Source organism: Ziziphus jujuba, chromosome 2, assembly GCF_031755915.1.
Source record: "Ziziphus jujuba cultivar Dongzao chromosome 2, ASM3175591v1".
NCBI lineage: Eukaryota > Viridiplantae > Streptophyta > Magnoliopsida > Rosales > Rhamnaceae > Ziziphus > Ziziphus jujuba.
Genome location: NC_083380.1, coordinates 9,979,654 through 9,988,140, shown reverse-complemented (window position 1 = coordinate 9,988,140; position 8,487 = coordinate 9,979,654). Strand labels below are relative to the sequence as shown.

At 38.4% G+C, this 8,487-nt stretch overlaps 1 long non-coding RNA gene across 2 annotated transcripts; it reads left to right on the top strand.

Moving 5' to 3' along the window:
• The first annotated feature begins 3,082 nt into the window (after nt 1-3,082).
• Nucleotides 3,083-7,514, top strand: LOC132800442 (uncharacterized). Of its 2 annotated transcripts, none has more exons than XR_009635549.1 (4): nt 3,083-3,657; nt 5,415-5,678; nt 5,770-6,248; nt 6,499-7,514. It is a non-coding gene; the product is annotated as an uncharacterized LOC132800442 (long non-coding RNA). The 2 variants fall into 2 exon arrangements; XR_009635550.1 differs by having other exon boundaries at nt 5,536-5,678; nt 6,499-7,512.
• Nucleotides 7,515-8,487: the final 973 nt, after the last annotated feature.

Here is an 8,487-nt window from a genome sequence, read left to right as displayed (position 1 = left end):
TAGAAGGGGTAGTTTCATCATCTTCACCCTCTCTTACTACCATCAATGCTATGTAAGAGGGTTCTTTGCGTCTCACCCCTTTCTTGAATTGGAGAGCCGATAGAAGTTTGGGGTTGTTCTGTTGCTTCCTCTGTATAGGAACTACTCCCGTTTGTTCCACCATCATCAAAAGGCTGTTAACGACGGGAATAGGGATTGCCTTCTTCTTCATTAGGAAGTTCATTCCTAAGATGACATCAAAGTCATCCATTGGTAATACAATCAAATCCACCCGGTCCTCACAAGTTCCCAACTTGAGATGCACTTGTTTTTCCAGGCCCACCGTAGGTAAGGCTTTGGAATTTATTGCTTTCATTTGCCCCACATCCTTTTACAAAAGTAGGCCTAACCTTCGAGCTTCAATCTCTGAACAAAAGTTATGGATGGCACTTGTGTCCACCATCACACTCTTTGCGGCCTTCCTATTTATCGCTGCCTCCACGAACATAAGACCTTTCTCATTGGTCATCGTGGCCTAAATGACTTATCCATTAAGGGCATTAAAGAATCTCAGCGCTCCCACTTATGCGCCATCTTCTCCCTCTTCTACTGCCTCCTCTCGCCCTCCTTCATGCTCTTGGGAGCAAATAGATGCTTGTAGAGCACTAAAAGCGGTCCTGTGGGGGCATTCGGCCACTTTGTGGGGACCATTACATAAGAAACATGTCATAGGTCGAGGTCTAAATCTGAATGCATTGGGGTTTCGAGATGGAGGGTCTCTCATGCTCGAAGGTTTTTTGTTGTCGCCTCCCCTAGGTCTTGTGAGATTGGTAGGCCTGAAGGGTCTACCGCTATTGGCATTCGAAAGAGGCAGTTGGGGCCTTCTATTGGTGGGGCTTTTTGTTGAATAGTCCATTAGGCGCTCTGCTACCCCTAGCGCTGAGGCTAAATCTTGTACCCTCTGTCGTTGAAGTTCCATCCTGACCCAAGGTTTCAGCCCTTCCTGGAAGTAAAAGGGTTTATCCTTCTCAGACATGTCATGTATATTGAGCATGAATGCCGAGAACGCTTTCACGTAGTCCCTCACATTACCGGTCTGTCTCAACTCTCTCAAATGTCGATGGGCAATGTACTCCACGTTCTCGGGAAGGAATTGGTTTTGAGTTCCTTCTGTAGTTGGTCCCATATGTCAATGACGCATCTGTTGTCCTTAATATCTTCGTATTTAGATCGCCAGCACAGCTTTGCATCATTAGTTAGGTACATTGTAGCCATGGTCACCTTCATTTCCTCTGAATCTAGTTTTATCACTCGAAAATATTGTTCCATGTCAAACAAAAAGTTTTCGAGCTCTTTCGCATCGCGTGCCCCTCCATACGCTTAGGGCTAAGGCACTTTCACTCATCCATAGTCCCCGCCCATTGGGACAGCAGGTCGATTTTCCACCCCTCGCATGGTGATGGCAAGCTTGGTATTTATCTACCCCATTTCCATCTTTCATGCTTCCACGTGGCTCGAAAGTCCTTCGTCAGTTCGTTCACCGTAGCCATTAGGCTGTCTATGGCCTCTTCCACATCTTGCTTGCCTGCAGTAGAGCTCGAAGGACTAGTATTCCCCCACGAGGTTTGTTTCCTCTCAAGTGCGCTCACTCGACTAGCTATGTCATCGATTGTCTCCATCTTTTCAAAGACCTCTTGCCAATTGTGGCCTTTGATATGTGCATCTACAACGTCAGCAAGCTCCCCGAGCTGCTAGTTGATGGTATCGAACAGCATTTCGTTTGTCAGCTTCGGCATCCTATGCGAGTGACTCCCAACCCCGCTCTGATATCAACTGTCACGGTCCCACTGTTCTAAGTGTGCAACAAAGCCATGCAGTGCTTACTCGCCCCTTGCAAGTAGTAAGCCAACCTTTAATATCCCTCGCAAGCAAATAACCCACACGATATTAGTATTGTGCAAGTACCAAGCAAGCAATAAAATAAAGTATGTAATCACAATCGTTAGAAAAAGGGTCAGTAAACAAGGCAACAACACAATGAAATGGAAATGCGTTCATCTTATTCGATCTCGATGGAGAGAACAGCAAAGAGGTTTACAAGTATGCTATCAAGAGTTCTCATCTATGCTAGTGGTCTAGCTCAACAACTCGCCGACTAGTCATCCCCCTCTAAAGAGCTTATTAAGCCATTTTCATTTCGACAGTAATATACATCAAAATATGCGAGTAATCATAATGGTACTATTTTGTATAACAAAAGCTAGAAATCCAAGCAAGTGATCATGGGTTTGACTAATGACCCTGGATGAACTTGGCTTGGTATTTACAATCAAAATGCGGAGGTGTGTTGACTCTTACACATAGGATTAAAATATTTTTTAGTATTCAGTCTATTGGTGGAAATATTTATTAAGGAGACATGTTGATTCTAGTTTGCATATAGATAGACAAAATAGATAAAGAAAGGAGAGACCAAAATGAAAGTATGATCATTAGAAAACCACCTTTCACAACCAGGTTTAGACATAGTTTTAATCACATGAACTAATTTCACTATCTTAACAGCAATGCTAAAACTCGGTTTCGATAGATCCATGCATGCACAAGTCTCCCAAGGTTCTGAATGGACATAGCAGGTAGTATTATCTAGTCCATTGACAATATCAAACATCACCTGCAAGCAAAACCATCATGACATCAAGTTGGAGATCCCTACATATCGATGTTATGATATATAGCTCCATAAAAGCAATAATCAAGACATCCCGTCCAAGAAAACATTAATCCAGATCTCCCCCATTCCAATCGATGCAACAGATCAACCTACTTCCTAGCAAAACATATTTGAGGCCTACAATAAAACAAATATCAGGCATCAATTGCGATCAAAAGCCCTAATAAAAATTGCCTTCATTTTATGTAAGATTAATTTTGAGGGAAGCAAAGCCTCGTCTTCGTTTGGCTTCAGTCCACTTTTCGAGTTTGAATTTGGTCCTCCCGCGCAAATTTTTGCCCTTTTTCTCATGCCATTTGGAGAATTCGGTTCTCGGGTCGGTTTCTCGGGCATGGGTAATACGATGTCGTTTAAATGGCATCTTTTTTACAATCGGGCAACGGAAGGAGATCATTCACGATTTCGTAGTCATACGTCTTCCTTAAACGCCGCCGTCGCGTTCGTCTTCTTCGCAGCGCTAAAACTCTCTTGGGGGAGTTTCACTGTTTTTTTCCTCTGGAAACCTTAGTTGGCGGACAATGGCGAGCCTCGTGCATACGTTAACCAAAAACAGAGCCACTTTTAGCATCGGTACGGCACTCGAAGCTCATCTTCTACCGAAACCCGGACGTTCTCTTCGCTCCCAACGCTTTCAAACCGGAGCTAACAGAAAACCAGATTTCTCTTTTGGCTACTACTAGTAGCGGAGGAGACAAGGATGAAGAAGCTTCTAGGTGCTTTCCCCAATTTTCCATTTGGGTATTGCTTGAATCCTGTTTCTGCGACTTGGGCTGAGAATTTGGGTGTGCCCGAGAGAGAGGAGGTGGCATCCAATGATGATGCCCGGACGGTTTGGGCTGATAGTTCGAAGAAGAAGAGGAAGAGGAAGATGAACAATCATACGTATAAGAAGCTTGGGAAGCGTCTTCGTCGAAAGGCGAGAGCTTGATGCTGTTGTCGTGGAGGTAATCTTAGATTAAGGATTCATCAACTTGTTAAAGAAGTTTTTGATGTATATTTTTATTTAATTATCAGGAAATATGATCTTTATGTAGGTAGATTAATTACTAGCGTTCAGTTTTCTGGAAATTTGAACGAAATTGTGAGTCTTCTTGCTTGAATTACAGGAATGGAAAATAATCGAGATAAGAATAAGATTTATGTGTTATTTTAGTCCAACAACTTTATGTTAGTGGCTCAAAGTTGCATTCTTGTCTTTGATTATCAAAGTTTTAATATAATCACATTTTTTTAACATACGAGCTTTGTGCATTTTCCTCATTCTTTATATCTGGTTCTCTATACAATTTTTTTCTTGGTTTTATATTGAATGACTTTTGGCTAGAATCACTATGTTAATTCTACTTTCAGACAGAGATAAACTGATTTCCTATTTTAATGTGTGAAAATGATATAATTGCATAACCTATGTTATTCATCATTAGTGAGTTTGTTTATTAGGTTGATAATTGCAGCCCAAATTTTGAAGCTTGAAGCCTTTTATGCTTCTAAACTTTCTCATTGGTACTATACATAGATAATGGCTTTTTTTTTTTTTTTTTCTTTTTTGGCCCCTGATCAAGAAAGTTATACTTCCTATGTGGACTGCTCGAGAGCTTAGTTGGTACAGTTACTTGTAAATAACTAATTTGATAGCAAGTTGTTATTACCTGATTGTTAAGTCTCTAATTGTCACTAGGCATTGCTACTTTCTCATAAATAGATGCATAATGGTTTTAAGCTTTTCAGTTAAAATCAGTTTTTTCCTCGTTTCTTAGATTATTTACATCTTTTAATGTTTGGGAGAGACATGAAGTATATCATTGGTGCCCGTGAATCTTCATTCTATAATAAATTTTGGAATTCATGTAGCCCGGGACTTTAGAGAAAGTGAAAACCGTTCTCTTGAAGAACTTGATGTGTTTTCTTTTTCTCATCCCAAATCCAGTGCTTATTGATTCCTGCTCATCATTTTCCAAGTGTATATTCCACCTTCGTTTGATCCCGAGTCTTGAAAATTGCTAAGATTATGGAACACTTGTAACGGCATCATGTCAATGACACTTATAATGCCTGGATTAGGGTCATACAGCTTGCCTAAATTTGATTAATGGAGTAGCTTAGTATTTTGAGCTCCTGCCTCATTAAATCAGAGGTGTTGGATTCATGTTTCATTCGTTTTTACAAAGATAGTACAGCACTTCTGGATATTATTATTCTCCAAGTACTGACATAGGATAGTGTTGATTCCATGAGAAATATTTGAGGAAAACACAATGCTCAAAAGTTATGGAAATTACAAATAAATGAAACTATTTATATATTATTGTGGAAATGTATGGATAGAATAAAATATTTGTTGGGTTTTATATCAATTCTGTTCCTTTAATTGAATGGACTGGATATTGGATAGATTCATTCTAGGCCCACCCTCTTTGATATGCATAACTAAACCAATAATTAGTGAAGCAGTGGTATATCTAATATGATTTCTCTTTTGGATATGATCTCATATGCTCTCATTAAACCAGGAATTTTGTAGCTGGCATAAACCAGAATCTGATTTTTATGTTGTTTAAAGCTCTCTCTGCACTTTTTTTTTTTTATGAATAATAATTTTTTATATACAAAAAAAGCAAGGAAAGAGAGGAATTGACACAAAAGATTCATTAATCTTCTACTTAAAAACTGAATGGCTAACCTGGTCATGTTCTTTTTCAAGGAATAAAATTTGGGGGTGATGTTTATCATAGAGAAGTTTCACTTATAGAAGTCAATCTCTCCTGAGTTTGCTTCCAACAATTGAACCTAATGTGCTGAAACAACTTTCACATGGGACACAGGTGAGATGAAAGACGATGAAGAATATAGAAATCTGATACGCATCTTTGAAAGCAGCCACCTAGACAACTCGAAGGTTATCAGGGCATTGCTTTCTCCTAAAAACGAAAGTAAAGTACTAGTGATTGGTAATGACATGGAAAAGGTAATTTTGTTCTTAAATCTCTCTCTGAAAATTCTCTGCTTTCATAATTCTTATGTAATATGGAACTGAACATGTATAATTCTGCTGATAGAGACCAGTGTCAATTGACGTACTAAGAAGAAAGCATGTGCTACTGATAATATCGGATCTCAATCTCCCCTCTAAAGAAATTGAAGTGGTTGTCAATGTGTATGGGATGAGGCATGATATTCAATGTGAAATGGTCTGGATCCCTGTTGTGGGCAAGCTAAACGGTTGGCAGGAACAAAATCAATACAAATTTGCTGAGTTGCAGGCAGTGATGCCATGGTACACCGTGACCACCCCTCTGGTAATCGAACCGACGGTGATCAGGTATATCAAAGAGTACTGGAATTTTGATAAGAAACGATTCTAGTGGCATTGGATCCACTAGGAAAGGTATCCTCCAAAAATGCATACCATATGGTTTGGATTTGGGGCAATTCGGCCTTTCCTTTCAGTGATGAGAAAGAGCAAGCAATCTGGAGGGCAGAGAGATGGAGACTTGAGCTACTTGTTGATGGAATTGAAGAAGATATACTAGAATGGGTATTTACTTTTTTTTTTTTTTTTTTTTCGTCTATATCCTCAAGAAACTTCCAGCTCATGCATTCATATACAGAGTAGTACACAACACTTCTCTAAAACCCCCCGTCCAATGCAAAACAAAAGCAGAATTCATATGATCAAGAACCCATGTACATATATAATTGTCAATTTGTCATTTATATTTTTGGAGAATAACAATATGATATTGCTGCTCTTTTTTTATTTTATTTTATTTTATTTTTTTTTACAGATAAAAGAAAATATATACATATGTGTGTACGGAGGTGATAATACTGACTGGATCAGGGATTTCACAACCAAAGCAAAAAATGTTGCAAAAGCTCTTTAACATAACCATAGAATTGATTTATGCTGGAAAAAGCAACACTTCCAAGAAGAGGTTTGAGAGAATATATGAAGTTATTGAGGAGGAAAAACTTAGTCTCTTCTGGCCTGATTACACATCCACCTGGTTCTTCTGGACCCGGCTAGAGAGCATGCAGATCTCAAAGACTAGACATGGCAAGACTGTTGAGAACGATCAGATTATGAAGGAAATCCAGACCATACTTGGCTATGATGGCAGTGACCAAGGATGGATGATGCTCTGCAGAGGAGCAGCTGAGATGGCCAGAGCCACTGGAAAGTTGGCTGTTTCGACCCTCAATGAATTTAATTCTTGGCAAATTAAAGCTTTGGAGTTGGGTTTGGTGCCTGCAATTGTTGATGAACTGAAAAGACGTCGCACCAGAGAACACTGCAATCACCTGGTCATGCCAGGGAATTTGGATGTCTCCGGGACGGTGATCTGCGCAGATTGTAGCCGCGAAATGGAGAAGTATTTCTTTTACCGCAATGACACTTAATAAAAAAGCTAGTATAAGCAGGATTTGTGCGTCAGTGCTTGTTTGTTGTGAAGGTTCATCTGTTATGTTGCTTTGGTTTTTAATATTTGTGTGATTTTCTTCCACAAGAGCTAGGCTTGCTACTTAATATAACATCTTAAAAAAACATGCTAGTATGATAGAAACAGAGATCCCACAATGGAAGAGAAACACTATGTATTTGTCAATTGTGTCTGACAGTGAAGCCTTTTACATGGTGAAGGTATTAGTAATGAGGTGCATTGAAAATTTGCACAACCAGGCTGATGACAAAACAAATTTAAGAGCAATAACAATAGAACAGGAGTAAAAGAAAACCAATAAACCTTTTTTGTTCTTTGAAACTACAAATGCCTACATGAATATATATTTGCAGCAATGCGAGTAAATTCAATTTATGAGGAGTATTTTAGAGTCCAAATGCATAAATTTACTTATTTTTTTCTGGATATATTGGAGAATGGTTAGTTCATTTATTTTCTTTCATATCATAAAAGTAGTTTCCGATATGACACCAATCTGGTTCTAGTAAATTCATATCTTTTTTTCTAATTTTGATCATAAGAAATATGCTATCTTTAGACTACTCGTGTCATTTTCCTTATTTAATCAAGAAATTTTAAAAAAAAAAAAAAATCTAAGATAATAAAGGAGAGTGACCTGAATGACATGTGAGATATTTGGAATGTCACAGGCTTGGCTAAATGATTTTAGGTAGGTAGGTAATATCATAGGTAGCTAATGTCTAGGACTTTGAACACCGTTATGGGATTGCTGATTCCTGGACCAGTATATGTTTTCTGTAAGAAAGTTGACTATTTTTAAGGTTACTGTAAGATTAGAATAAAGTCAACGAAATTCCTTATTAAGTACTGAATCTCTTTCTCTATCATTTCCTGCTTTATATATCAAGCAAAAAGGTTCTGATCTATACAAAGATTTCCCTACCATAAACACTAAGGTAACAATTTTAAAGTGAAACGTTGGTAAAACTTTTACCTGGCTTGTATTTGGATGGAGGGCTGAAGTTTCATTCCCGGTGAAACTTAGGCCACAAGGATTTGATGGGCCAAAGCTAGTACTCTCAAATCAATTTGTTATACACAATTCAATCTTCTTAATTTCCTCAGATATATGAATTTCAGTCTTTAGACTGAATAAGCATTAAACAGTGCAAAAAAGTTTCTTAAATTGCAGGTTTCTCTTTTTGTTTTCTGTAGGAATTCATGTGTAAATGTTTAGTTTCCTTGGATAGTTCAGGAAATATTATAATTTGGTGTCAGTTAGCCTGGCAACATAATTTTCAATTAGGGAGCTAACTTCAGAGAGAAAAACAAAATTCTATATTGTTCTGT